At 47.8% G+C, this 27941-nt stretch overlaps 1 protein-coding gene and 1 long non-coding RNA gene across 5 annotated transcripts in view; one reads left to right on the top strand and one right to left on the bottom strand.

Annotated features, from left to right (window-relative positions):
* Window positions 1-27941, top strand: part of CASZ1 (castor zinc finger 1) — a 308728-nt gene that overhangs the window by 117268 nt on the left and 163519 nt on the right. The window contains exon 1 of one of the 4 annotated variants that reach the window (XM_077931394.1): window positions 24326-24376. The exons of 2 other annotated variants lie outside the window; for them this stretch is intronic. The gene's annotated coding sequence lies outside the window, so the exon portion shown is untranslated. Of the gene's footprint in view, window positions 1-24325; window positions 24377-27941 lie in introns of those variants that run through there. One more of the 4 variants, XM_028740682.2, reaches the window with a different exon arrangement.
* LOC114602456 (uncharacterized) lies at window positions 784-13816 on the bottom strand. The gene is made up of 3 exons (XR_003707920.2): window positions 13720-13816; window positions 11099-11219; window positions 784-2821 (listed from the first exon to the last, which is right to left on the bottom strand). It is a non-coding gene; the product is annotated as an uncharacterized LOC114602456 (long non-coding RNA).

The following is a 27941-nucleotide window of genomic DNA, read 5'->3' as shown; positions in this document are numbered from 1 at the left end:
GCCAGCTCACACATGAACTTGTCCGCTTGAGTGATTCCTTGCTGTCTGAGTTGGCAGTCCAGCATCTGGAGAGTTACAAATTCCCCATTGAAAGCTGAGTTGGATCATTGGCCTGTCAGCTCCACATTCTCCACCTCAATCTTCTTCAACCTTGGGTGCCTAGATGTTGTTAGATTACATCTCCCATCGTCCTTGTCCCACTGGCTAAGCTAGCTGGGAATGATGGGAGTTGTAGTCCCCAGAAACACCTGGGGACCCAAGGATGGAGATCATTGGCCCACATTAACTGGCAGCGGCTCTCCAGGGTTTTAGGCAGGGGCCCCAGCCTTACCCGGAGATGCTAGGGATTGAACCTGAGGCCTTCTGCATATGAGGCAGATTCTCTCCCAGCTAAGCTGTGGCCATTCCCTGCCGTACACCACTACTGTTCGGCCACCCAGGGACTGATGCCTTTGGTTTACTCAGCTGCTTAACCTCATTGACTGCTGCGGACGCAGGGAGTGGTAAAATCCGCGGCCCCAGGGCTGCCAACCTGGAAGCGCAGTTGTGATGGAGGCTTGTTGGTTTCCAGCCACCGCCACCCGTTCCCCGGGATGCGGCAGGGCGCCAGGAGCCAATACTCCTCCATTCCCACCCCCCTCCCGCCTGCCCCCCCTCTGGTGTTTCTCCCTCGCTGTGAGAAAAACCCGACTTCCTTGCACTGTCTTCTGCCTGCTGACATGTGTTCCCCATTAGACCTTAATTTCAGAAGATTTACAACACATTAAGTAATTTGTAGGTTATTTCAACTTTAATCTGCTGAAGTCTCGGAGAGAGAAAAAAACTCCCGAGATGAAATTCAAAACACACGGTTCTTCAAAGTGCTGGGAATGGGGGCGTTTGGCAGGCCCCACATCTGCCTGGTTCCACATCTGCCCCGAGGACTTGCCAAGTGACGCAGGCGGTGAGAAGTGCAGGCAGTCAGGTGGAACGCGGGAGCAGCTCCTGCACTGCATGCAGAACGTCCCAGGTTCACTCCCTGACACCTCCGGGTAGTTTCAGACTGCGAGGAAGTCCCTTTTCTGATGGAAACATGGGGAGCTGTTGCCAGTCAGAGCAGGCTCTATTGGGCTAGATGGATAAATAGTCTGACCTGAAACAAGGATGTTTCGTCTGTGAAACCTGGTCAAAGGAAATAATGATTCTGAGTCCCGTAACAGGAATTCTCAAATTGTATGTCGGGAGGCTTTGGTCGGCTCAGAAGAGGGTGCCCGCTGCTTCTCTGTGTGATCAGCTGGTTCAAATAGCCTCAGCTGTTGGAAAGCCTCATGCAGAAATGCATGTGATTTGATTTATTATATTTCTCTGCCGCTTTTAATTCGAATGAATTGCCAAGTGGCTTACAAACAATAAATAACAATCACATAATAGAACACCAAAAACACAGCATATATCATACAGAAGAATTAACAAATCATTGGTGAAACGATTACGATCTATAAAGCACTATTAACAAAACAACTTTTTAAAAAAGCTAAACAGCACAAATATAATAAAAGCCATATTATAGGATCCACAAAGTACTACAGCATTCATAATCTATAAAACAACATTAACAAAATAGCAACCAAAAAATGAACTAAGCACTGTGGAGCTCATACACACAGGTGGGTAGTTCTTCACAGGATTCAGAATTAGTTTGTGGAACTTCCTGCCACAATATCGTTGCTTGCTTAGGTGGTTTTAAAAGGGGAGCTGGAACTCTGAAGAAGAGCACCCCACACTCCCAGCATTTTATTGCGCTCAACAAACCAGAACACCCAAGTAAATTACAGTTGACTGCATACCTCATTGAATGCCAGCCGCAGCAGAGTCTTTCAGCTACTTCTGCAAAGAGTGGCCAAGTAATTGCCCCCCCCCCCCATGTTTAGAAATAGTATAGTATTGCACCCCTCTTTAGACTTCCTTTGTCTTTAAGCCAAACATGGACTAGATAGGCCTTCAAATTCGGAATGCCTTCAAACCGAGGTCTGTCCTCTTTTAAGCAGGACACATGGCCCCTCTAACTGACCCTGATTTCCTGGACTTGCCCCCCAACTTTCTCCCTCTCTCTCTCCTTCTTGGTTGTACTTGCTGCACTTGCTTTCTCTCTGCAAACGGAAGACATCAGGAGCAAAGGGACCAACAGCTGCTGCGGCTGGCAGGCTTGAAAGAAAAGGCAAGATTGGTTGAATGTTTGAGCTGGCTGGGAGCCCATTGGGAAGTTCTGTTGCTTACTTCCTTGGGCTTTTGAGGAACTTTGGCCTGCTAGGTTGGCTGGGAGACAAATGCACAGAGCAAGCGATCAGTGGCTACTAACCCTGATGGCTGTCTTCTAAAGGGAAGGTAGTGTGCTTCTGAATACCATTTGCCAGAGAAGAGAGTTGCTGTGGTGCTCGGGTCCTGCATACAGGCTTATCAGAGGCATTTGGCTGGCCAGGGCAAGAACAGGATGCTGGATGAGATGGGCCACTCACCTGATACATCAGGTTCTTTCTGGAAAGGATCCATCCGGCCTGATTTGCCTAGGAAATGGCTCCCAACACAAAGAGGGATGAGGGAGCTTCCCGCAAAGGTGGTGGCATTTCTCTGCTCGTTGCCACAGCAGAAGGGTCACCAGTCTGGGCTGGGGAGACAAATGCTTCCCCCCGCACCAGGGTTTGGCAGCTGTTTCGGACGGGCACGCAGGCTCATCCGAGCGTGCCAGGCAGGTAGGGCCTCGGTTGCCCTGTTTCTCCTTGGTTGTCTGTTAATCTCAGAGTCCTGGATCACGGCTTCCCGAGTGCCGGGGATGGAGGAGACCCTATGAAAATGATGATATGTGACAATCAGTCACAGCAATTAGTGTTTTGGTTAACAGGCCTTTTTTGTTTTCTCTCACCCAGACAGAATGTCACAAATAAATCCTCGCCTGCATTTGCATATTAATTGGATCGGAGACGTCAAGCATCTTTCATTAAAGAAAATGATCTGCATATTTGGAGACATAAAATAGTTATTTTGATGGGTTTTCTCCCCCCTCCCCCCGCCCGTAAGATCAGGGGGTGGGGGAGGAAGGTGATGGGAGCAGTGAAATTGAGGTAGAGTGAAGGCAGGGGGGGGGGGAGCAGCTTGGTGGGCTTAACCCCTTGTGGCTGGGCACAAATCTGCCGCTGGGTGAGGGAGCAGATAAATAAATAAATAAAGCAAGCAAGCCAGCCCGGGAGTCATATTTTCCTTTGCAACATGCCAAGAGATGGGTTTTTCATAAAGGCACACCCCTAATGATAACCCCAGCTCTCTGTAGGCTCTCTTGCATCATCCCAAAGAGATCAGTGGGGTAACCCACAGGGATTCATAGGCTCACAGCGTTGTAAGGGACATTGGCCCTCACCTAGCTTGGCCCCTTTGCCCGGGGCAGTGAGCTTACAGTGACAGCACTCCTGATGGGTTGCCCTTCAGCCTCTGCAGAAGTGTCATGGGTCCCGTGGACATGTCATGCAGGGTATGGTCCAATCCAGAGGAAGAATGGGAGGCCAGCGAACTAGAGAGTGCACAGCTTGATCCACAGATCAAGAAGTGACCTGCCCCAGAAACACTGGTCACCTCTAATCAGACATCTTCTGTTGTGCAGCCACCTCTGCCACCTTCTTCTGTCGGTAACGAGCCTCCTCCTTCTGGGGAGGTGGCTGAGAGTGAGTTGGATGTTAAGCTGGTGCCAACATCACCTCCACGGACACAGAGACACCAAAGCGAGCAAGCTTTGCAGGCCCAACCCATTCAAAGGCGTGTCCATTTGCTTCTCCAGTCCAGGAACTCTGGCCATTTGCCACACTAAGCACTGCATCTGCCCTGCTCTTCAAAAGGAAGATGCAGGGTGTGTTTTGCTTGTTGGATCAACTTTTTTCTTGCACCAAACATGCACCTAAACCTTTTCTTCCACCTGCTGTACTTTGTACTTGGTGCTTTGCCTATGTATCAATCTGATTTACTCATTGAAGGCTTCAGCAGAAGCAGAACTGGGAGTTTGAGTTCTTCGTCAATCAGTGAGGACCAGGGCAAGAAAAGCCATCTCCTGAGACAGACAGTTCCACTGCTGAGCTGAACTTCCAGTTTAGCCAAACCCTGCGATTTCCACTTACTGGTTCTAATTCTGCCCCCTGGAGCAGAAAAGAACGAGTCAGCTCCATCTTCATTCATGACAGCGCCCAGATAAGCTGAAAGACGGTCATGTCTCTCCTCAGGGCACATTCACATGTGAGGTTTACTGCATTAGTTTTACTGGTTGCAATGCCTCTTGGTTTCTAACATTCATTTTACATGGCGGTACCTGTTGCGTTGCAGAGCTGTGGCTTGTTGGTCAATTATGCAGCCATGTTGCGCTTATTGTAAACGGCAGGAAAGAACTGAGTGCTGGGATACTGCTCCAGATTTCATCACAAGAAACTACTGTGCAAAAATAATGGATTTTTCTTCAGGAAACAACACGAGAATGAGCATCAAACTTCCAAAGTTTCCAAAAGCAAATTTTATGTCATGTGAAAAAACAGATAAAATGTGGAAATGATCAGCCAAGGAAAAGTCAGGAAAATAGAATAAAGTGCTGTCTGAAGGCAGGCTTAAGTTTCTCTATTCTGGGCTGAATGTGCCCAGATCTTTCAGCCATTCCTTGCAGGGCTTAGAATAATAAAATCATTGAATCAAAGAGTTGGAAGAGACCCTGAGGATCATCTAGTCCAACCCCCCGCAGTGCAGGAATATGGGGTGTGGAAAGCTTCCTGTGAGGAAAAGCTGAAGGATAGGAGCATGAAAAGAGCAAGAAAGGATGTGATAGTGCTCTCCAAAGCCTTGTTCTGTGAGGTGGCGGGTGTCTGTCTGGATTGATGAGGTGGAAGGCCCAGAACCCAACAGCCAGAGACAGTGATAGCTGGAGCCAGAACCAACGATAGGCAGAACCAACTCGATCCAGTTTTGTCCCCATCTTACTTCTGCCTGCGGAGTTCTACAAGGGCAACACTGAGACTCAGGAAGAGTAAGTGGACGTGCAGAGCACCTGCTTGGCATGCAGAAGGTCCCATACTCAATCTCCAGCATGTCCATGCAGGGCTGGGAATGTCCCCAGTCTGGTATCCTGGAGAGCTGCTGCCAGTCAGAGTAGACAAAGCTGAGCTAGGTGAACCCATCTAGTGGGTGACTCAGTATGAGGCAGCTTCCTACATTCTTAAATTTGGTGCTCTCACTTATTGGGCAGTCCTGAGCAAGCAGCAAAACAAATGAAATGCATTCGCTTTGCACAACTTGCGCTGAGCATCAGTAGCCCACAGCACAGGCATTTGCTATTTGCAGTTTTGTTTGAGCTCCAGCCACACACAGCTCCTGTGCAGACCTCGCCGCTGTAACGCAATGGAAATTTGGCTTCCATTTTGGGTCTACAGGAGTCCAAATAACAGCAAAGTTGTCTGTGACCAAAGGCAGCTGCTGACAGTGCTGCGTTCCTGGCATGTAATCTCCAGAGGAGATTCTCTGCAACAAAAGGACCTTTTATGCTCTTTAAAAGACTCGTGCCAGAGTCATCTTTAAAAAACTCAAATCCACCCCTCGATATTACTGGGGTGTCCCTTTCTACGCACTTTCAGCCTGCAATCTCTCTCCCTATTCCATGTTTTACCTCATGAGATATAACATCCCCCCCTCCCTTTCTATCTGATCCTTGGAAGCCATTGGTATCCAGGGAACATTATCACACACACTCGAAATAACCCAGAAAGCTGCCAATCCCTTATTAGGGAATGAATCCCCGTCGGAGAGGAATGGGAAGGCACAATTTATTGACAGGCTGGTGTGAACATCTCTCGCCCTCCCCTCCTTTTGGCTCGTAATAACAGAAGCCCAGAAACCATCTCTGGAATGGGAAAGAGCCTTTAAATTGTGCCACGTTTCAAGGTACCCTTGCCTTGGCCGCTTGGTGTTTACATGGGATTTGCATCCCCGTTTTCAGAGGGCTCCTTCCAGCATTTCACCGTCACACCTTGGCATTTGGTGGTTCTGTTGTGTATGCGGTTTTCCCCCACTGCTGCTTGTTTTCAGTATTATAAAGGTAAAGGGACCCCTGACCATTAGGTCCAGTCGTGGCCAACTCTGGGGTTGCGGCGCTCATCTCGCTTTATTGGCCGAGGGAGCCGGCATACAGCTTCCGGGTCATGTGGCCAGCATGACTAAGCCGCTTTTGACGAACCAGAGCAGTGCACGGAAATGCCGTTTACCTTCCCGCCGGAGCGGTACCTATTTATCTACTTGCACTTTGATGTGCTTTCAAACTGCTAGGTTGGCAGGAGCTGGGACCGAGCAATGGGAGCTCACCCCGTCATGGGGATTCGAACTGCCGACCTTCTGATCGGCAAGTCCTAGGCTCTGTGGTTATATATATATATATATATAGCCCCGTCCTTTTTCCTAGCTTCAGTGTGGCTTGTGGAAGCCTTCACCAACCTGGCATCATTTAGGTGCACTTTGGACTACAAGTCCCATCAGTTGATGGAAGTGGTTGTCCAAAACATGGCTGTTCTGGCCATGGGTTAATGGGACTTGCTTTCCAAAACACGACTGTGCTGGAAGGGGCTGATGGGAGCTGTAGTCCAAAACATGACTGTGCTGGTTGGGGATGATGGGAATTGTAATCCAAAACATTGGGAAAGACTCCTTCCTTTCTTCCCTCCATCCTTCCATTCATGACTGAACCTGTTTGTGGAGACCCACTTTGCCACAAGCCAGGTTCCCTAGCAAGAGAGGGCAGATGTGGTGATTTGTGGCCTGCTTGGCTTTGGATAGGTAGAAGCTAAAAATGGCTTTCATGAACACACAGTTCACTTAGCAGCCAGCTGGCGCTATCAATCATCCGCCAGCACCATCAGGAAATGATTCCCAATCAATTATAATTGCTCTTTACCTATTTCCTGTGTAAATCACTTAAGTTTTTCCTTCCCCAAGTGGGAAATGCAAGAGGAAATGAGGGAGTGGAGACTTCCCTTGCTCAACCCCCTCTGCCATAGATCGACAGGGCTACTGAAGCTCATGGGGTTCAAGTCCTCTACCCCATTGAAAGGCAGGGAGCCTCCACACATCACCCCTTCCCAGATTAACCAAAACAACCAGAGTGCCTTGTCCTAAAAGCAGGTGAGAGGCACAAGCACATCATACCCCTTAAACTGGGGGTGGGGGACTTCACTGGATCTACTTTTTTAAAATTTTAAATTTTTTTTACTGGAACCCCAAGATTGACTAGACAGAGTCTGGTGCAAAATATGTGCATTTAAGATCAAAGAATTCCAATCTCAGGAGTATATTCTGAGTACCAGGGCAAAACTGAGCTAAGTGTCATCCAACACAAACATCCACTCTGGGTTTGTTTGTTTGTTTGTTTGTTTGTTTGTTTACTTAATGCATTTATATACTGCTTTATTATTTGCACCTCTAATCAATGTACATAAAAAACAATCCACAGAAAATGGCACAATAAAACAGTGAAGATTTTTAAAAAAACAACCCCAAACTCTACCTTAAAATGCCTGCTGGGACTGGAAAGTCTTAGTTATGTTCTGAAGTTCAGCAAGCCCCCGCCCTCCGGTTTTCTTCATTTCAGCTGTATAATTTAGTCGGGGGTATTTGAGGGGGTGAGATAACCATTTTGTTGGGTTATCAACTGGGTGTCAACATCCTTGCTGATGTGCTGCAGATTTGACTATAAAAAGTGGAAATGAAGCCCTCTCTGAGTCCAGGATCATTAGCCAGGCTGAACTTGTCATAAGGTGGAAGGGGCTATTATACTATTATATTGATCCCTACCTATCCCTAAAGAACCCAGGCTGTTGATAGAATCACAAGCAAGTTGTTGGCTTGAAACCAAATGGTGAAGAGGTGGCTGTGTATGAAGAGTTAGGGAGCTGTGGAGTGTGTCGCCTTCAAACTTTTGTTAGAATCCTCAAGCGCGTGAGGATCTTCTCCAAAACCCCAAGCTGGCAGTCCTCATGGTTACAGCACGCAATACTCCGTTTGGTTCATGTTTGACATTCACGTCAGTGCAAAAGCCCTGACAGCCGATCCCAGTTTAATTTTGCACAAATATCCAAAAGCATATCCGTCATCGTTTCAGGCTTACACGGGAGACGGCGGCAGACGGCCGTGTTTAGGTTGAAACCCACCGAGAAAAGGAGGAAGACGTCCGTTGTTGGAAAGATTTGGGATACTGTAAATCGGTGGGCCACTCGCTGGAGATGGTGTCTGTCTTGTCACTTTAATTAGTCGCCCATTGGAGGGAGGGGGCGGGTGGTGGAAGGGCAAGCGGAGTGAATCTGTGTTCTGCCAAAGGCAGTGGGTAACGAGCTGTCCCGGTGCCATCCATCCATCTTGCCCGTTATTTTATGGAGTCCTCGGACGTCCGGAGTTCTGCAGTGTTTTGTTAAGCACCGTAATGCAGAGTTTATTTAATGTGGGTTTAACTGCCTCATGCTTTTATAAATCAAAATAATTAAAAATAATAAATTTGAAGGTTAAACAACAGCTTGCGCGGTGGCTGGGAGAGGAGGCCTGCTGGAGGAGGCAGGCGTGCAGGAATGCCACTTCGGAGTTGGAAAGGCTTTTGTTTTGTCATGACATGCAGGGCAGTGTGTGTGTGTGGAGAGGACAGTGAAGAGTTGACCAAAGTGGGAGCTGAAGAGCAGAGACTGGTTTGTGCATACATCTGGCAGTGGGCTGCAGTCAGCAGACAACACCCTTGGGTACTTGCTGCGGTTCCAGTGCCCTGGCACAACAGCCTGCCTTGCTCGCCTGCTTTGAACAGCTTTTTCCCAGCACTCCATGCTCCAGTTGCACCAGGCAACCTTCTGGGGTCCACAGGCCAGCGGCAGGCAGGATCAGAGGCTACAGTGTGCAATAGAGTCATAGAGTCATAAAATGGTAGAGTTGGAAGGGATCCCAAGGGTCATTTAGTCCAACCTTCTGCAATGCAGGAATCTTCACTAAAACATCCCTGGGCGATGTCCATCCAACCTCTGCTTAAAAGCCTCCAAGGAAGGAGAGTCCAGCACCTGCTGAAGAAGTTGGTTCCACTGTCGAACAGCTCTTACTGTCAGAAAGTTCTGCCTGATGTTTAGTCCAAATCTCTTTTCTTGTAACTTGAATCCTTTGGTGCTGGTCCTACCATCTGGAGCAAGGGCTATCTTCCATGGGATAGCCCTTTAGCTATTTGAAGAGTGCCAACACATCTCCTCTCAGTCTCCTCTTCTCCAGGCGAAACATCCCCATATCCCTCAATTGTTCCAACTGAAATTAATGGGCATGACTAACTTAGGTCTATCAATTTCAGTGGGTCTTATCTGAGCAGCATTGAGTTGGAGACCACCGTAAAACCTTTCCACCCACACGACTTTTTTTCTGGTAGCTGGCTGACTTAAGCCCTGCCTCTGAGCTTAAAACAGGTCATTAACACACCCAACATCTTTTCTGTGTTTTTTAAGCTCAGAATTGCTCCCTTGGGGTTGCTGGGAATGGCAGGACGAGGTGGTGGGACCCGTGGAGACTGTGCAGCCCCCTCTCTTTCTCTTTGCATATTCTTCTTGTGTCAGCTTGATAAGGAATTTGAGGGCTTTATCAGAAATACCAATGCCTTATTTAGCAGGGTGAGGCAAGTGCCCATTTGGCTCCATGCAATCTGTTGATAAATGGCAAAAGAAAGGAAAGAGGGGGTAGGAAACTGGTGCAGGCAGGCAGTTTCCCCCACCTTCCCCGATTGTGCTTGCACTTTGAGACAACTGATAACAAGGATTTGCTCGCTGTTCAGCGTTTCCTATTTTTATTCACAGTGGAGAAATTCCTCTCTCCTCTGTCTGTCTGTCTGTCTGTCTGTCTGTCTGTCTCTCGCTCTCAGTTTTGACCAGTCCTTGTTTGTTTATTTAACAAAGTGTCATGCAAAGACTGGTGGAGAGTGACACTGATTTCACCTGCTTTGTTGGGAAGGGGTTGTCTTCAGTTTGTTGGCATCCAAAATCCAAATGTGGGTTTCAGGGTAGGCCTGGGATCCTATGCCCTAGTGGTTTGGAACTTGTTGCCCTCCGGAGGCAGCTGTACTCCCAACTACCATTAAACTCCAGTGCAAAAGTTGCTCAGAGAGAACAGGCATAGCTGGCCATCTTAACACCCTTTTAAAAGAGCACAGCATAGTCCTATGGATATTTACTCAGAGGCAAGCCTCACTGAGTTCATTGGGACTTGCTCCCAGGTACATATAGGACTGCTGTCTAAGCTAGCAGCAGATATCCTTGTGCCCTGCACGTTTGTAAACGCAGCGTCTGAAGTTACTGCTTCCTTTTGTCTCTCCTAAGTCTCTCCTGTCTGCCTCAGTGGAACATCCTGAATTCAGCTTTCTATGGTAAAGGTAAAGGGACCCCTGACCATTAGGTCTAGTTGTGGCCGACTCTGGGGCTGCGGTGCTCATCTTGCTTTATTGGCTGAGGGAGCCAGCGTACAGCTTCTGGGTCATGTGGCCAGCATGACTAAGCCGCTTCTGGCGAACCAGAGCAGCGCACGGAAACGCCGTTTACCTTCCCGTTTACCTATTTATCTACTTGCACTTTGGCATGCTTTCGAACTGCTAGGTTGGCAGGAGCAGGGACCGAGCAACGGGAGCTCACCCCGTCGCGGGGATTCGAACCGCCGACCTTATGATTGGCAAGTCCTGGGCTCTGTGGTTTAACCCACAAGGCCACCCGCATCCCTCAGCTTTCTATGAGCAAAACCCAAAAGCTATGCTATGGTTGGGTAAAACCTTTGTTCGGATCAACCAAAATGTCACAAGGTGTGAGCAAACACTCAAACTGAGTGTGAGCAAACTCTCAAACTCTCAGAAAGTTTAGTCGGCTCCCAACCAAATGGACCAACACACCTAGCCAGGGCCTGCCCAATACATTTTGGCAACTGAGACAAACCACAAAATGCTGCCCCCACCAGCACCACCAGGGAAGAAAGGGTGAGTGAAGATCTACACCAGGAGCAAGTGAGGAATAGACATCTACGTTAGGAACAAGGGGAGGAATCAAATCAACCTTACCTGACAGTTGAAGTGGGAATCAGAGGTAATCACACAGTGGTGGAAAGGGGCTTACTCTGAATCATGCTGGGTGAGTGCAGAGCCCAGGAAACCCCAGAGGGCAGCCTCTGCCATTTCCTCCCTAGGAATGAGAGGAGATCAGCAGCGCTTTCTCCAAGAGATCGCTGTAGAGGCGGCATTGTAGGGGGGCTGCCAAAGAGGCAGCAGATCCTACCTCCTACGCTGAAGCTGTGGCTGCAGCAGCAGGAGTTGCATTCCCTGGAGGCTGGATCTGCTGCCCTTCTGGATCCTGCCGCCCGAGGCAGTTGCCTCACCTTGCCTCATGGGTGCGCTGGCCTAGCTCTTCGCTTTGAGTATTAGGCAAGAAGGAGACCAATAGCTACATCATGCATACTCCCCCAAAGTCATCTTTTATTTTCTTGGGCCAAATATTAGCCACTTTAGCATGGGTAGGCAAACTAAGGCCCAGGAGGCCGGATCTGGCCCAATCGCCTTCTAAATCCGGCCTGTGGACGATCCGGGAATCAGCGTGTTTTTACATGTGTAGAATGTGTGCTTTTATTTAAAATGCCTCTCTGGGTTATTTGTGGGGCATAGGAATTTGTTCTTTTAATTTCCCAAAAATTATAGTCTGCACCCCCACAAGGTCTGAGGGACAGTGGACCAGCCCCCTGCTGAAAAAGTTTGCTGACCCCTGCACTTTAGCCTTTCCTTTTGAGGGTTCCCAAACTCTTTGCATAATGTTATTTGCCCTTTTCTATGCAACTTTACCACCTCTAAAATATCTGGTTTGCAATTTGGGGATCAGCTGCGAGCAGCCTGATGAAAGGGAGGAGAGGGTCTGATTTTTATTAATTTACAATAACAGGGATTAGATTCGCTCTCTCTCTCTCTCTCTCTCTCTCTCTCTCTCTCTCTCTCTCTCTCACACACACACACACACACACACACACACACATACATATACAGTGCTTTTTTCCCTAAAAAATAATAATTTAGGAGTACTTCCTACTCATATTGAAATACTGCCTCTCAATGAGGCCGAACTTAGATTCACAAAATATTTAGGGGTATGCGTACCCCTGCATCCCCCCCCCAGAAGAAAAGCACTCTGGGTGTGGGTGTGGAGAAAGAGTAAAACAAGCCTACAACAATAGGAACTACATGCTTGTTCTTTTTATATAAAAATAAAACAAATCTTACAACAATAGGGACTAGATGCTTGCTTATTTTTAAAATAAAACAAGCAGAAGCTGAAAACACAGCCCTGCCCAGTGCTGATTCAGCATTGGGGTTCTTGTCTGCCGTTGAACTGTTTCAAAACCAGGAACTCTTTTCCTTTGCTACCTGTGTATGAAAATAGGGTGAGTGGGGGGAGCGCCAGAGCAAAAATGGGCCTTCGGACAGTTCAGCAACTTTGATGAAGCTCACTAATAGGTATCAATATCCTGATTAGGATTAATTCGAGCAGCCCAGAGTTTGCCAGTCTCTGATAATCTAATAAAAATAATAATAATTAATAAATAAAAAAATAAAATTCTCAGGGCAGTTTTTATTCTGGAGGAGGATTTCTGTGCTGGACGCTGGAAGAGTTGGAATTAGCCCAGATGTGGCAGGGAGGGGGTGGCGAAAGGGGCGTGGGAGCCAGACAGGCAGCAAGGGTAAACGGAGCTGACAGGGTCAGCCAGAGCTTTTGTCCCTGCAGGCGGCGTGATTAGAGAGCTTGCCCGCCCAATTCCTTAGACTTTAGGGATGTTGTCGGACAAAACGGGGGTCTTCCTTAATTCCGCCAGAGCGCAAGCGAGATCAGACTTGACATCCCAGGAACCCAATTCCCCTCTTTTTGAGCAAATAAATAAATCCCGTCCCTGCCGGGGATGGAAATAATCGTTCAAACGAGGCTTGTCAAAGCCCACTTCTAGCTTCGGGGGGTGGGGTGGGGGTTGATGGTGGTGGTTGGCCCTTGTCGAAGCTGCTAAGCCTGAGAGGGAGTTTGGGAGCATGTGGGTGGGCCCAGGCGCTTGGGGGAAGTAGCTCCGGAGCAGCAGGCTGTGGCTAGCGGAAAATTAAATGCTGCAGCGGAGATTTTGGGTCTAGCAGCAAGGCCCGTGCCCTTCTTCATCGCTCAGCTTCGCTGACAGGGTTACGCCCTCATCTGTCTGGAGGGCTCTGCGCGTTGCCACCCCCACCCCCGAGGAAAATAAAAATGTGTTTTCTGAATGTGCCTGTAAATAGTTTGACTCCTTATCACTAGCGTTGAAAACTTCCAGTCTGAATGTGGCCTTCCAGTTACCTCTGTCAGGCCCTCAGGACTCTTCCCAGGTGACACCCCCTCACCACCCAAGCTCTCTGCCCTCCTTGAGTGCTTTTGCCAGACTTCACCATCATAATTAAATTTATATACCACCTTTTCTCCCAAGGAGCTCAAAGCAGTGTACATGGTTCTTCTCCACCTCATTTCATCTTCACAATAGCCCTGTGAGGTAGATTAGGCTGAGAGGCAGTGACTGACCCAAGGTCACCCAGTGAGCGTCATGGCTGGGTGGGGATTCGAACCATGGTCTCCCAGGTCATAGTCCAGCACTCTAACCATGATGCCCCACAGGCTCTCTGGGACTCACCCTTGAGCTGCGACATGACCTCTTGCTTGCCTGGTTGGAAGATGGAAAGGTAGGAGCCACTTGCTTTTGCGTGGTTGAAAGGTATGAGCCATGTTGCTCCTCCCACTTTTGTTCCTGGCCCTGCCTACATTTGACTTTGGCCCTGCCTACCACCAACATGCTGCCCAGGAAGCCCCCTCCCCTAAGGAATGTGAACTCCAGGCTCCTCACCATATCTGAAGCTGTATACAGTGGTACCTCAGGTTAAGTACTTAATTCGTTTCGGAGGTCCGTTCTTAACTTGAAACTGTTCTTAACCTGAAGCACCACTTTAGCTAATGGGGCCTCCTGCTGCTGCCGCGCCACCGGAGCACGATTTCTATTCTCATCCTGAAGCAAAGTGCTTAACCTGAAGCACTATTTCTGGGTTAGCAGAGTCTGAAGCGTATGTAACCCGAGGTACCACTGTACAGTCATACCTCAGCATAAATATGCTTCAGGATAAGTATTTTCGGGTTGTGCTCCGCGGTGACCCAGAAATAACAGAGCGCGTTACTTCCAGGTTTCGCCGCTCGCACATGCACAGACGGTCAAAATGACGTCACGCGCATGTGCGGAAGTGGCAAAACGCGACCTGCGCACGCGCATAGTCACATCTTACGTCCGGAACGGATCCCGTTCGCATCCCGAGGTACCACTGTATTCTTCCTCCGTGGCATGTTGCTAGACAGATTCTGTATAGCAGGGAAGAGAAGGTGTCACTTTGCTCATCCTCCTTCTGCACTGGCCTAAATCAGTCGTTCGGTTTGCTAACCAGTCCTAGCTATGCAAAGCCTGTGGGCCCAATCCACCCTATTCCAGAGAAGGTGACCTAAGGTGCTAAGTGGCTGACAACCTGCCCAAAGTGATAGCTGCCTTCCAGAACCCGGATCGCATTCGGGGTCTGTGGTGCAGCCATTGGCTCTACAGGTTATGCCTAAAGCCTAAACCAGGTGCTTTGGCCCCAGCCAGCACTGGCTGGTTTGGATGGCGCTTGTAGTCTGAAGCATCTGGATATGTTGCTTTTTTTGCCTTTTCTGCTTGCAATGGGATAGTGGAGGGAGGCAGAAAAATAAATAAATAACTGCGCCAGTGGCCTCTTCCAAGGCTTTTTTTTTCCTTTCGGGGCGGAGGGGCGCACATAGCATGCATGATTGTCGTCTTGATGAATTCCCCCCGGACGTAATGAGCTGGTTTTTCTGCTGTTAATATTGCATCTGCTGATGAAGGCTTCGTTAGGATAATGGAACGAAGCTAAAATATAAATGACTCGCTGTCAAGAAACAGCTTTTGCTCATGTTCTCTTGACAGTTCCCGGACTGTGGTGGTGGCAGCGGTGGGGAAAGAGGGTTCGGTGCGTGTGAGCTTTTGCATGTGCTCCGTGGGCTGTGCACACGTTCCCCCTGCAAGGCACCCGCCTAGGCTTGCAGCGAGCGCCAGTCACGAACCTTGGAGGATCAGGAACTGGGTGGGTGGGGCATCTTGCTGGGCAGTTCATGGAACAAACCAGCGTGCTGCAAAAGCCTATACCAGGGCGTGTTGACTTTCTCAGCTATCAAATTCCCAAAATGAAGGGTGTTAAAAACTTGTAGCATAACTTGGGAATTCAAAAGATATTTTGGTTAAGTTAATATAATTCAGTTTTGCTCGGTAAGTACAGGTTGCACACATTTTGAGCGCGTTCAGTTGCCATGCGACTGCCGACACATGGGTCGTTTTGGACCTGGAAGACGACAGAAGGGGGGCATAATAGGGAAAGGGCTTAACAGGGGCGTAACAGGGCAGGGCAGGCTTATTGCACACTGCTGATGCGTGCAGGGTCAAGAAACTCAACCCCCTCGCAAACTGGGGGGTTGCCTGTAAAATTGCAAAGAAAGAATTAAAAATGATTGCCAAGGACTTGCAGGTAAATTATTTTGTTGTTGTTTTGATGTTGTTGTTGTTGTTGCTGCTGCTGCTGTTATTAATTTATTTATTTAGTGTTACCTGACATTTTCAGGTAAAATTAAAATTCTTTGGTTTTCCAGGAACAGTTTATGCGCTTTTTGATCAAACGTAGACTTAACCTGCTAAATATTGCCCAGTCACAAATATAATAGCAGATATGAATTCTTCACAACTAGAAACATATTTTTATGAGCCCTGACTGAATAGATTTGCAAAAATTAAGTTTCTCCTCCCACCCCCACCCCCACCCAAAATTACACACCCTAGTGGCCTATGACTCAGAATGGGAGGAAGTAGCAGATCTGGCAAGTTTTTAAACCTTTCGGTAATAACTTTCCAGGATTTCAGGCAAGGAAACTTTCCTACCTGAAGATTGAACCAGGCACCTTCTCTGCAGCTGAATTGCAACCCTTTCCTAGCAACTGGGCAGTGGAGCTTTTATAGACTGGAAGAAGTGCTGTTAAGTCCAGACATTTTTCTTTGGATGGGTGGGGGGAGCTTGGTCAAGATCCTTGCAGTGGGCCCCCATCCCTGAGTAATGCCCATTTGTCCCCCTCTCCCTGAAATCCGCACCCACTTCAGAGGGAGAAGCCACATCTGCACCATACTTTTAAAGCATATTTATCACACTTTGACAGTCATAACTCCCCCTCTCCAAAGCACCCCAGGGAACTGCAGCTTGCTGCTCACAGAGCTACAGTTCCCTGCACCCTGAACCAACCACAGTCCTTGGGATTTTGGGGGATTTGTGTTTGGTGAGAGGGGGGCATTCCACCCTGCAGAGAACACAGAACGCACGGCCCCATTTTGTTTCAGGTGGCGAAGCTGGACAGGCCGCCCCCCTGTGCCCGACGAAGCCAACTCTGACTTGAAGGCCTTCAGTTCCCTTCCCGACAAGCAGCTGAGACATTAAACTAATGTGAACTAGTACCTTGTGTGGCAAGAGACGCGGGTGGTGCTGTGGGTTAAACCACAGAGCCTAGGACCTGCCGATCAGAAGGTCGGCGGTTCAAATCCCTGTGACAGGGTGAGCTTCTGTTGCTCCGTCCCTGCTCCTGCCAACCTAGCAGTTCGAAAGCATGTCAAAGTGCAAGTAGATAAATAGGTACTGCTCCGGCGGGAAGGTAAATGGCGTTTCCGTGCGCTGCTCTGGTTCACCAGAAGCGGCTTAGTCATGCTGACCACATGACCCAGAAGCTGTACGCCGGCTCCCTCAGCCAATAAAGCGAGATGAGTGCCGCAAACCCAGAGTCGGCCACGACTGGACCTAATGGTCAGGGGTCCCTTTACCTTTACCTTGTATGGCATTGCTGTTTCCAAGGATGTGAGCTCTGTGGTTGCCTGAGAAGCTGCAGTCTCAGAGCAGGCATGTTTACGTGTGTGAGTCTGAGCCTTCGCCATAGGGAGAGGGAAAGTTTAACAAATATATATTGAAACATGCCAGCTTCCCACAGTAGCAGCAAGGAAAGATCTCTTTTCAAACGCGGCTTTGTATAAACGGCTGCATTGTGTTTCATTCCCTAAGTAGCAAGAGAACATAGCAGGTCAGCATGATCTGACCAGGTTTTTGTTCACTGAAACGGCTGTTAGCTGTGTTCCCTCTGCCCCACACCACCTTGCAAGTTTGCGTCAGTCTTTGTCTGCTTTTTGAATATTAGATTGAAGTAGTGATACAGGAAGAAAGAAAAGGAAGTGTTTTAGCCAAAATAATCTTATTCTCTCTTGGGGCTGTGGGGTGATGGTGAGGGAGAGGGCGGCTTCCCTTTCAAAATTTTATGCAAGCCAAAATGGTTTTTCTCTCCCAAATGCACAAGGAACGACAGAGTTTTGCTTTGAGTCAAAAGAATATTATTTGTTAGTTTGTTTATTAAATTTCTGTCCTGCTCTCCCTCCCGAAGTAGCGCAGGCCATGAAACAATGAGGCGGCAAAACAATATAATAAATAATAAATTAAACATGTGAAGAGGATCTAGGTGTCTTATGAGACTACAACCTTAATATGTGTCAACAGTGTGATCCAACAGCAAAAAAAGCTAATGCTATTCTAGGCTGCATTCTAGTGTCCTGACCAAGGGAAGTAATAGTTTCACTCTATTCTGCCTTGGTCAGACCACACCTGGAATGCTGTGTCTAGTTCTGGGCACCACAATTTAAGAAGGATATTGACAAGCTGGAACATGTGCAGAAGAGGGTGACCAAGATGATCAAGGGTCTGGAAACTCAGTCTTATGAAGAATGGTTGAGAGAGCTGGGTATGTTTAAACTGGTAAAGAGAAGACTGGGAGAAGATATGATAGCCTGAAGGGCTGTCACATGAAAGATGGAGGGTAAGAGCTGTTCGACAGTGGAACAGACTCCCATGAGAGGTTGTAGACTCTCCTTCCTTGGAGGGCTTTCAGCAGAGGTTGGGTGACCATGTGTCTTGTATGATTTAGTTGAGATTCTGGCATTTCTGGAGGTTGGTCTAGACGACCCTTAGGGTCCCTTCCAACTCCACAATTCTATGATTTTATGATTTAAAAGCAATAAGAAACACTCCCATACTATAACAATTTCAAGGTAGCCTGGAGCAGTATCTTTCAACCATCAAAATGCCTGGGTGAACAGCAGTGTTTAAAAATTTGACCTGAAAGTCAATAATGAATGGGGCTGATGTACCCCCCCAGGGAGGGCATTCCTCATAAGGGGAACCACCACGAGGTTCTCCCCTGCTGATTGTAGGGCCAAGATGGAAAATACTCGGGAAGGCATTCTTGAATTGGAGCTGGTAGCTCACTCTTAGGCTCTCAGATTCCAACCCCAGATAATTTTCATTTAGGAGTTATTAATTTTGGTGGGGATTACACGATTCCTTCCAAGGCATACCGATATGATAAACTTTTACTAGAGAGCTCCTATCTCAAAAGAAAATGAATGTACACATCAATTTATCATCAGGTACGACACCAAAAGTAAACCGGATTAATCCCTTGGCTGCCCTCCTTTTCAACACACACTTTGCCTAATTGACCTTACCCTGCCTGCTTGCCCTCCACCTCACCCTGCTTGCCTGTTACCTGAGCCCCATCTGCACTATACAGTGGTACCTCAGGTTACATACGCTTCAGGTTACATATGCTTCTGGTTACAGTCTCCGCTAACCCAGATATAGTGCTTCAAGTTAAGAACTTTGCTTCAGGATGAGAACAGAAATCAGGCTCCAGCGGCATGGCGGCAGCAGGAGGCCCCATTAGCTAAAGTGGTGCTTCAGGTTAAGAACAGTTTCAGGTTAAGTACGGACCTCCGGAATGAATTAAGTACTTAACCTGAGGTACCACTGTACATTTCAAGCAGTAGCACGCCATTTTAAATAGTCCTGGCTTCCCCCAAAGCATTCTGAGAATTGTAGCTAAGGGTCTTGAGAGTTACAGTTCCTGGAGTTCCCCAGGAAGAGGGCTTGGCTGTTAACTTACTCTGGGAATTGTAGCTCCGTGTGGGGAGCAGGGAGTCTCCTCTAACAGCTCACAGCACTCTTGACATACTACAGTTCTCCAGATTCTTTAGGGGAAGCCAGGACTGTTTTACATGGTGCGATATGGCCTTCAGTGTGTAGGGAAGATGGGGCCCTGATGTGTTTGCACAAGGAACCTGCCCATCTAAGGTGCCCCATGTGCCAGGCAAAGCGCCGCAATGAAAGAGGCAGGAAATAAGTGCCATCACTTCACAAGAACTAAAACAAAACTTCAAACACACAAAAAGAGTAGAAGCAAAGGAGCTGCAACATCAGAGATTGAAATATTAAAAACTGAAATGCTTGGTTACATAAGCAATTTTTTTTTAATGGCATCTCCAAGTAGACGACCAATGATCTGACTTGGTTGAGGGCCTATTTTATACCCTACAAGTGTCCTGATTTTCCAGGTACAGTCATACCTCAGGTTAGAGACGCTTCAGATTGTGTTTTTTCAGGTTACAGGCTGCCGAAGTACTGGAACAGGTTACTTCCGGGTTTCGGCGGTTGCACATGCGTAGAAGCGCTAGATCGCACTTTGCGCATGTGCAGAAGTGCCATATCGCAACCCGCATGTCCACTGTATAATCCTGGCATTACAAAGCCATCCCGGCTTCTGATTTGATCCTGGAACATCCCTATTCCCCCTGCCAGTGCTTCTACCCCAAGCTCAGGGAAGAGGATGAGCTGGCTCTTGTCCTGAGCATCAGGGGCTGCAATGCGTTGCCTCTTCATGGCCACTGCTGCCGGCCTCCTCCCTTGGGCAGCTCGTAGAGGCTGCTGGAGAAGGAGGAGAGGCTGCCGGCACTGAGGCCCAGCCCTATGTGATATGCCTGTACTGAGGGGCAGGCAGAGGGCCGCCCTGGGCGGGAAGAAATAGAGAGCAGAGCAGAGTGCAAAGAATCTTTTTAAAAATGTTTTGTGCGTCCACATCGAATCTTGCCCCTTTCTAAAATGCATTTATTGGTGTGTATTTTTCTTTTTGTGGCTCTACCTATGAATAAAATAAAATAAAAAGTCAGGATCAAAGGGATTAAGGGGGGGAGGGTGTGTTTGCTGTGTCCCACTGGTGAAGTGGTGGCGGCGCTTGCCCTTCTTCTAATAGGAAATGCTCTGTGGGGAGGGGGAGTCAAGGAGGGTCAGTTGGGAGTGAGAAATGTTCCTATCTTCATTTGAGGAATGCTGGAGGGTATGTTATTTTCCTTTGGGTGGAATTCAGTGCCAGGCCTGCTCAGAGTAGACCCATTGAAATGAATGAACATGCCTAAGTTAGGCCTATTAATTTCAGTCAGTCTAATCTGCATAAAAGTTGGTTGAATTGCAACCCCTTCCCCAAAGCTTGCTTTTTAAATGCTGCTCAAATTTCTGGATGTCTTAAGAGTATGCAGCCCCGTCCTTTGCTGGGAAGGCACTTATTCGCAAAGTTGCAGAGCCATGAATCAGTTTCCCACCCACCACAGTTCTATGACACATAATCTTGCCATCACATTTAATAAATACATGCACATGCGCATACAGATACACATACACATGTGAGACTATGGTGTGGGTTTCCTTCTGGGAGAAAAGGGCCAGGTGGAGGAAATAAAGGATTTCTTAAGCCAGGGGTTGGCAACATCTGGCCCTTGTTGTGAGCCACATTTTCAGTCATACAGTGCAACACACCTTCACCCCAGGAAATTAAGCACAGAGGTCATGCTGACATATAAGCAAGAGCCCTTGGCTCCATCAGCAATAAAGAGGGTACAGCTTTCATCTGGATTGCACCCATGAAATTAAGCAAGTTTTGTGTAGGAGCATTTTGTAAAGCCTCTGATTCCAGTACGGTCCCTTCCTTGGCTAGTACAGAACTTTCTGTTCTGGAGTTACTGGAAAGCTATTTCATTTGAATGTGAGGAAGATTAAGAGATTGAATTATCTGCCTTGCAATTCCTCAGTTCTGCCTTTATTGTCATCTGTTGACATGCAAACCTCCCCAAGGGCTTCTGTGTGAACAGAGGTGCCAATTTGAATAATAAATTGTGAGGGCCCAGGAAAGCCCCGCCCCTGATAATTGATCACATGATGCAGTGCATCCACACCATTTGAATGGGAATACCTGTTAACTTTGTGGAGGCTCAACCCCCTTAAATATTTTATTGTGAAGGCTGAAGCCCTCACGGCTCCTATGTGTGTGAGGAAGTGGCTGCGCAGCTTGCCACGGTTTATTTGGATGTAGAATCAAAGGGTGGTATTCAGCTGAGCTTTATTCAGAATAGACCCATTGAAAACAATGAACATGACTAAGTTAGGTCCATTCCTTTCAGCGAGTGTGCTCTGAATAAAACCTATTTGAATACCACCCATAGGGTTGGAATGGTTGTTTGAGATCACAGGAACATAAAATTGTAGAGTTGGAAGACACCATGAGGATCATCTAGTCCAACCCCCTTTAATGTAGGAAACTTTAACCTAATGCAGGACTTGAACCCACTACCCTGAGATTAAGAGTCTCATGCTCTACCAACTGAGCTAATCCTCATCTAGTCCAACACCCTAGAGGTAATCTGAAGCTGTAAGCAGGGTTTCCCAAACTTGGGTCTGCAGCTGGTTTTGGACTACAGTTCCCATAATCCCTGATCACTGGTCCCACTAGCTAGGGATTATGGGAGTTGTAGTCCAACAACAGCTGGAGACCCAAGTTTGGGAAACACGGTTCTAGAGCATCCCCAACAGGTAGCCGCCCAGCTCTCCTCTAAGGAATTTGTTCGAGTTGTCAAACTATTGTGAATACTTACTTACATAATTATTTACTTACTTACTTTCTCCCAAAACCAAGACCCAAGTCAGCTCACAAAAATTAAAACACAAATAAAATACAGAAAACTAAAAAAATATAAAATATAATAGTTACAAAGTAATTAAACTATTATAGAATTAAAATATATATTAAAAATTATTAAAATATAGATAGTAAAAACAGCACAGCACTATTAAAAGCCCTTTCCTTAAAAGCTGTCAGTTCCCTGAAGCCTGCAGGAGTAAAACAGTCTTCACCTGCCATCAGAAGGAGAACAAGGAGAGGACCAATCTGGTTTCTTCAGGGAGTCTAGGGGCAGCCACCGAGAAGTGTGCCTGCACGGGAGGCAGGACTGAGAAGGGTTGCCCCCAATGACTTCAGAGCCTGGGCAAGTTCAGTTGGGAGAATACATTCTTTCAGATAGCCTGGACCTAAGTCATATAGGTCTTTATTGACTGATAGCCAATAGAGCTATTCTAATAAGGGAATCATATGCTACCTGTAACCAGCCCTAGTCTACAATTTGGCTGCAGCTCTTGGAGCCAGTTAAAATTTCTGAGCACTTTTCAAAGGCAGCCCCATACAGAGCATGTTACAGTAATCTGAAGAAGAGGTAACTCAGGCATGTGTCACTATGGCCAGACTAGTCATTGGGTAGCTGTAGAACTTAGGACCACTCCATCTGAGAGTTGTGTTTGTTTTGGAGCAAATCACTAGCTTTCAGGCTTCTATGTTTCCACCTGAACTTTGCCCAAAAGAATTATATCCAGAAAAGTCCTTCTCTGAGTAGGACCTAAGTTTGTCACTTCCATCAACGGGTCTTCTCCAAGTAGGATTTGCAGAGGCTACTACCTTAATACTTTTAGGGATGAGGAACAGCTCAGCAATGACCAAACATGCTCAGTGGGTGTGGAATGTTGGCTGGCTAACAGGGAATGGGATGGAATATCATGGGAAAGGTCATGGCCAGCTAGAACCCTGAGAAGCACCATTCCACACTGTGACATTTTGTGGCCTTTCTGATTAGCAAAACCCAATGGCGCTGTGGTCTAAACCACTGAGCCTAGGGCTTGCCTATTGGAAGGTCGGCGGTTCAAATCCCTGCAACGGGGTGAGCTCCCGTTGCTCGGTCCCTGCTCCTGCCAACCCAGCAGTTGGAAAGCATGTCAAAGTGCAAGTAGATAAATAGGTACCGCTCCGGCGGGAAGGTAAATGGCGTTTCCGTGCGCTGCTCTGGTTTTGCCAGAAGCGGCTTAGTCATGCTGGCCACATAACCCGGAAAAACTGTCTGCGGACAAACGTCAGCTCTCTCGGCCAGTAAAGCGAGATAAGCGCCGCAACCCCAGAGTTGTTTGCAACTGGACTTAACTGTCAGGGGTCCTTTACCTTTACCTTTAATGGTGACCAATGACGATGGAAGACTAGAGACCTACAGAGATTCCCTTGCGTCTTCCCAGGCAGTTCTGGCAGTTAGCAAGACTTACCCAGAGCCAGTCACCTGGAGTGCGCAAAGTGTGTTTCAGTCCGTCCCCCCCCCCCCCTTCTCCCTTCTTCCCGGGCATCCCCGCTACTTCATTATCTTAGTCACTGTTGTGGTAAAGTTTCATGCTTCCTTTGACCTTTCTTTTCGGCCTGGTTATGCTGTTTAACTACAACTGACACTCGTCCCCTGGCGCTATTACCTAGGAAACCCACCAGTTAGGCTTTTGCTTCCCCTCTCTCCCTGCCTGCCCCCCATTCCATCCTTGCTTCCCGTGGTCCTTTCTGTTTTATGCATCTCCCCCGCCTTTCCTCGCCCTCCTCCTCCTCTCTTTTTTTTAGTCCTTTAACATGGTTTTCCTAAAAAGTTTTTTAATCAATCAAATTTCGGGCAGAAAATAGGCTCCGTCACGCCTGGTCTTTGGGTCGTGTGACACTCTCCTGGGGTCCTGACAGCTCCTTAAAAGAGGGTCTCGGGACGCGGAGGCCAAACAGAATGTTTGCCCAGGGAAGGGGCGGTTTCCATGACGCTCTCACCCCCCCACTCTGCCACACTGTCCGTTGGGCTGACACAGACCTGAGACTTTTTAAAGGGGGGGGAGAGGAGGAACGCGAGGAGGGGTTGAGCATGCGTGTGTTCAAGAAGGATAGCGAAACAAACCCATCCACCCACCCCAAAACAAAACAAAACAAAAGAGAAATATGTGAAATGGAGGTTGGAAGCAGAGGAAGTATGGGATGCATTGACAGCTGCCCCCAGCTCTCAGGGGGTGCCAGGCCCATTGGGGAGCCGATGGGATAGACAGTAATTTAGTCAGTTTTCCAAGTGTGCATAATCAAGGGTCTTTCTTTAAAAAAAAAGTCAATTTTTCATCTCCTCTCAAGGCATTTTCTCCAGGAGAGCTGGCTACCCTGTCACGGAGGGAGAGTGTTCCTGAGCTCTGGTATGCACCTCTGTTCTTTGACCGCCTTTCTCGTCTCTCCATCTCGCTCTGTTCAATCTGTCTGAGCTGCCTTTGGGTTAAGTGGGCCTGTCGATGGGGTCTCACTTCTTGTTTTGGACCTAAACCGATACCAACAAAATGCTTGGCGGAGTTTTGTAGGGAGAGGGAGTCTAAACTGGATTTATATGGGAGGGTGTTTCTTTGGCTTGAAAAGCACCACCCACCTGGATACGGGGCGATGGGGCTTTTCTGTCTTGGGTGGAGTGAACTGGACAGAGCCCCCACATCTCGTCCTGGCCTCCCTTCTGCTGTCAGACTCTTGCCTTTCTCTCACCTTTCCATACATCTTTCATATCCTCTTTCTCTCTCACGTTCCCCCCTTTATAATTAATGATTACGCTTAATTGGTTTGCTAAAACAGCCCAAGAGCATATTAGCAGGAGCAAGGTTGCCAAATTGTTTGGGGAGTGGTTATGGTGCATGTTTGACCAGGGCAAAGGGACGTTTGACAGTCCTATTTATTTATTTCTGTCTCTCCCTGGCCTCCGTACTGTTTGTAACTGTGTTTGAGTGTTGTGTGGCTGGATGATGTTCCAGTTGGAGGCAAGTTGCAGTGTCACCTGTGCTTCAATCTTACGCTCTCTGACTCAGTGTGAACACCCTGCAAGTGGCCAGCCTGCCTCTTAGCAAAAAAAACCACACCATCTTCTTTGACCATTTTCGTTTTTCTTTGCCGCAATGGGCAGTGTGTGTGTGTGTGTGTGTGTGTGTGTGTGTGCAGACATACATTATGTTTGTTTTTTCTATTACTGTCTCAGTACACCTGGTCTTGAGTGAAAGGTGAGAGAAAAAAGAGATGCATGCTCCATCTGTTGTCCGATTAAACTATAAAAGTTGGTTGTTGCTATTGTTGTTGTTGTTTTTATTTTATTAGTCATACAACAATAAACAACAAGTATCCCATTCCTCCCACCCACTCCTTGTCCCAGATGGAACCTTGAAATTGTAATGATGTATTTATGTTAAAATGGGGGGGGGGGGGTTAGGGAAACTTTTGCTCCCAATACATTTGTTTTCCTGCTGCCTAGATATCAAGTCTTTGACCTTGTCACACTAACCTGTGTGCGTTTTTATGTGTATTAAGGATGGATGAATTAGTCCGCTTTGGTATCTGCCAATTTCTCTCCCCCCCCCCCCGACTTAAATTAAGTTCACCTTTCCATAGTAACGTGCAATTAAAAATAATAATACCCCTAATAAATGCAGTTTTGCATGGTTTTGATGGCTATATGCACTTTTGCAAGCACTTTTTTCCTTAGTAGAAAGCATTTTTGCATGTTCTTTCCAGTAATGTATGCTTGTTTATGCATGATTTCCCCTAAAGTATATGTTTTTGTCCATACTGTTCGATTGGAGAGCTGCATTACAGGATTCAGAGAAGTGCGAATTTCAAAGGACGGCTGAGTTTCGGTTCGAGTGTCAGTCCAAGTAAGAAGTGCAAATTAGGTAGTTTCTCCTGGAAAGGCGACCCAAATCATATATTTCCCCTGTCCCTTGAGCATCTGCACACACACATATGATATATTCCTGAGAGGCCCACAGGCCTGGCTCTCTCAAATGCTATAATTCCGGGTACCTGCCTTCCTTTATGTGGCTTCTGTGAAACTAAATCCTACTCGGAGAAAGGGAGGCAGTGAGTTTTGTTGAGACCAACTTGGGATGCGGAAGAGGTTGCTCTGGCACCTTGGCTCCACCTGCTCCAGGGAAAGGTGGGGAGCAGTTTTATGGAGCCTGTCATCCTTCCAACCATTGGGTCTTGACAAGGCCCTGTTTCTGAGAACAGCTAGGGGAAAGGTGTTAGAGGCCTGCTCCCCCAGAGTGAACCAAGGCCCTGTGCTCTGTAGATGCTGGACGTATTCTTCCTTCAGCTGTGTGCGCTAGGGGCTTTGGATTGGGCCCTGCTTCCGAGAAACTCCCAGAAACAAAAGATGTGTGGACTCCTTTCTTCTGCAGCTTTGAACATGTTGTTTGCTGGATATATCTTTCCCACCTCCACCCAAGGAAATGTGGGTTGCCATAATGCCTTGCGCATCTGATAAAGTAGGGCTTTGACCCACAAAAACAACTTTTTGTTTCACATGAAGTGAGGGGGAAATGCACTCTGCTTAATGACAGTGAAGTGCTTCGACTAAGATTGTCAACGTCTTCTCTCCCTGGCCCCCTCCCGTGTCCTGCATGACAGGCAAAAATTCAGCAAGGGGAAAAAATAAGTTTGACCGCTGCTGCATCTCCGTTCCTGGAAAACCGTAGAAATAGGATCGAGTATTCAAAACCGTTCTGCCCACCACTTTGTCTCTGGCACACTTTGTTTTAGCGAAGATCCCTTAAGCTCAGCTTCCCCCAAACCTGAAGGCCTACCAGTGGCGGGGGAGGGGGGAGAGTTGAATCACAGTAGCCATGCTGGCTGGTGGGAGTTGTGGTTTGGAACATCTGGAGGGCTCCAGGTTGTCAAATGCCACCCAAGGGCATGCTGGGACTATGGGCATAAAACCAATCTTAGAACTCTTTTAACAAGCCAAGTGCTCTGAGAAGAAGATTCCGAACAAGGTAGGCTCATAAGAACTACAGCTCTGCAATGAAACGGAGGGCCGACCCTTTCATGAGGCAAATGGAGGCATCTGCCTCAAGGAGACAGATTTGAGGCAGCAAAAAGAAGAAGAAAATGGGGAGGATGAGTTTTTCAAACTGCTGGGTTGGATCTGTGTCTTGGATTTGCCATCTCAGGCACCAGCATAACTTGAACAGATTCTGAAGCCAGGGTACTGGAATCTGACTGTGTGTGTGTGTGTTTATTGCAGAACAACTCAAAGATCCAGGCATACACCTGCCTCTTTGGGCGTTAAGTCCAACTGAAGTCAGCGAGGTGGCGTTCTGAGTAGACATCCTTAGTGCCAATCCCTTGTTGAGCCCTTGTGCAATGAGACTTGGGCTTCAGCCCTCTCCTCCTCCCCCCTCCTCTCTTGTGCCATGGTAAACTATAGTTTGTGCAGAGCTGATTTAGGGCGCCACAGCAAATGGTAGTTTGCTTAAACCAGGAAAGAAAGGCGGGCATTTGAGCACGCAAGGAGAAGGCAGTTTGGCCAAGTACCTGGCCTTTGGATGTTTTGGATTGGCTCAAACATCTGTCTGTTATGACCTTTCCCCTTAAGTGTGGGATCTGGATGCCCTGCAGTGCAGGATTCACATGGTTTTCTGCACTTGTGCTTCCACAGACCTTCAGGCATGTAAGCGCCTCTCCCACGAGCACCTGGAGCCTCTTGAAAGCAAGGTCAGGAACTTCTCTGACTCGAGTTTCCAAAGATGCCCAGCCAAGCCAACAAAATCATCTGAAAAGGGGACCGGGGTTGGGGATAGAGTTTTGCCGGCTGTGATAGGGGAGAAATCCGCCTCTGCTTGCACATGTGTGCTTGTGCCTGCTGTTCCTTTAAGGCGAGAGTGGCGAGGGTGCTGTGCACCGGTGCCAGCTTTCATTCAGAAGCGCCGCCGCTGCCTCCTCCCCACCCCA

The sequence above is a fragment of the Podarcis muralis genome, chromosome 7, assembly GCF_964188315.1.
Source record: "Podarcis muralis chromosome 7, rPodMur119.hap1.1, whole genome shotgun sequence".
Classification (NCBI taxonomy): Eukaryota; Metazoa; Chordata; class Lepidosauria; order Squamata; family Lacertidae; genus Podarcis; species Podarcis muralis.
This window is presented reverse-complemented; position numbering and strand designations above follow the sequence as displayed.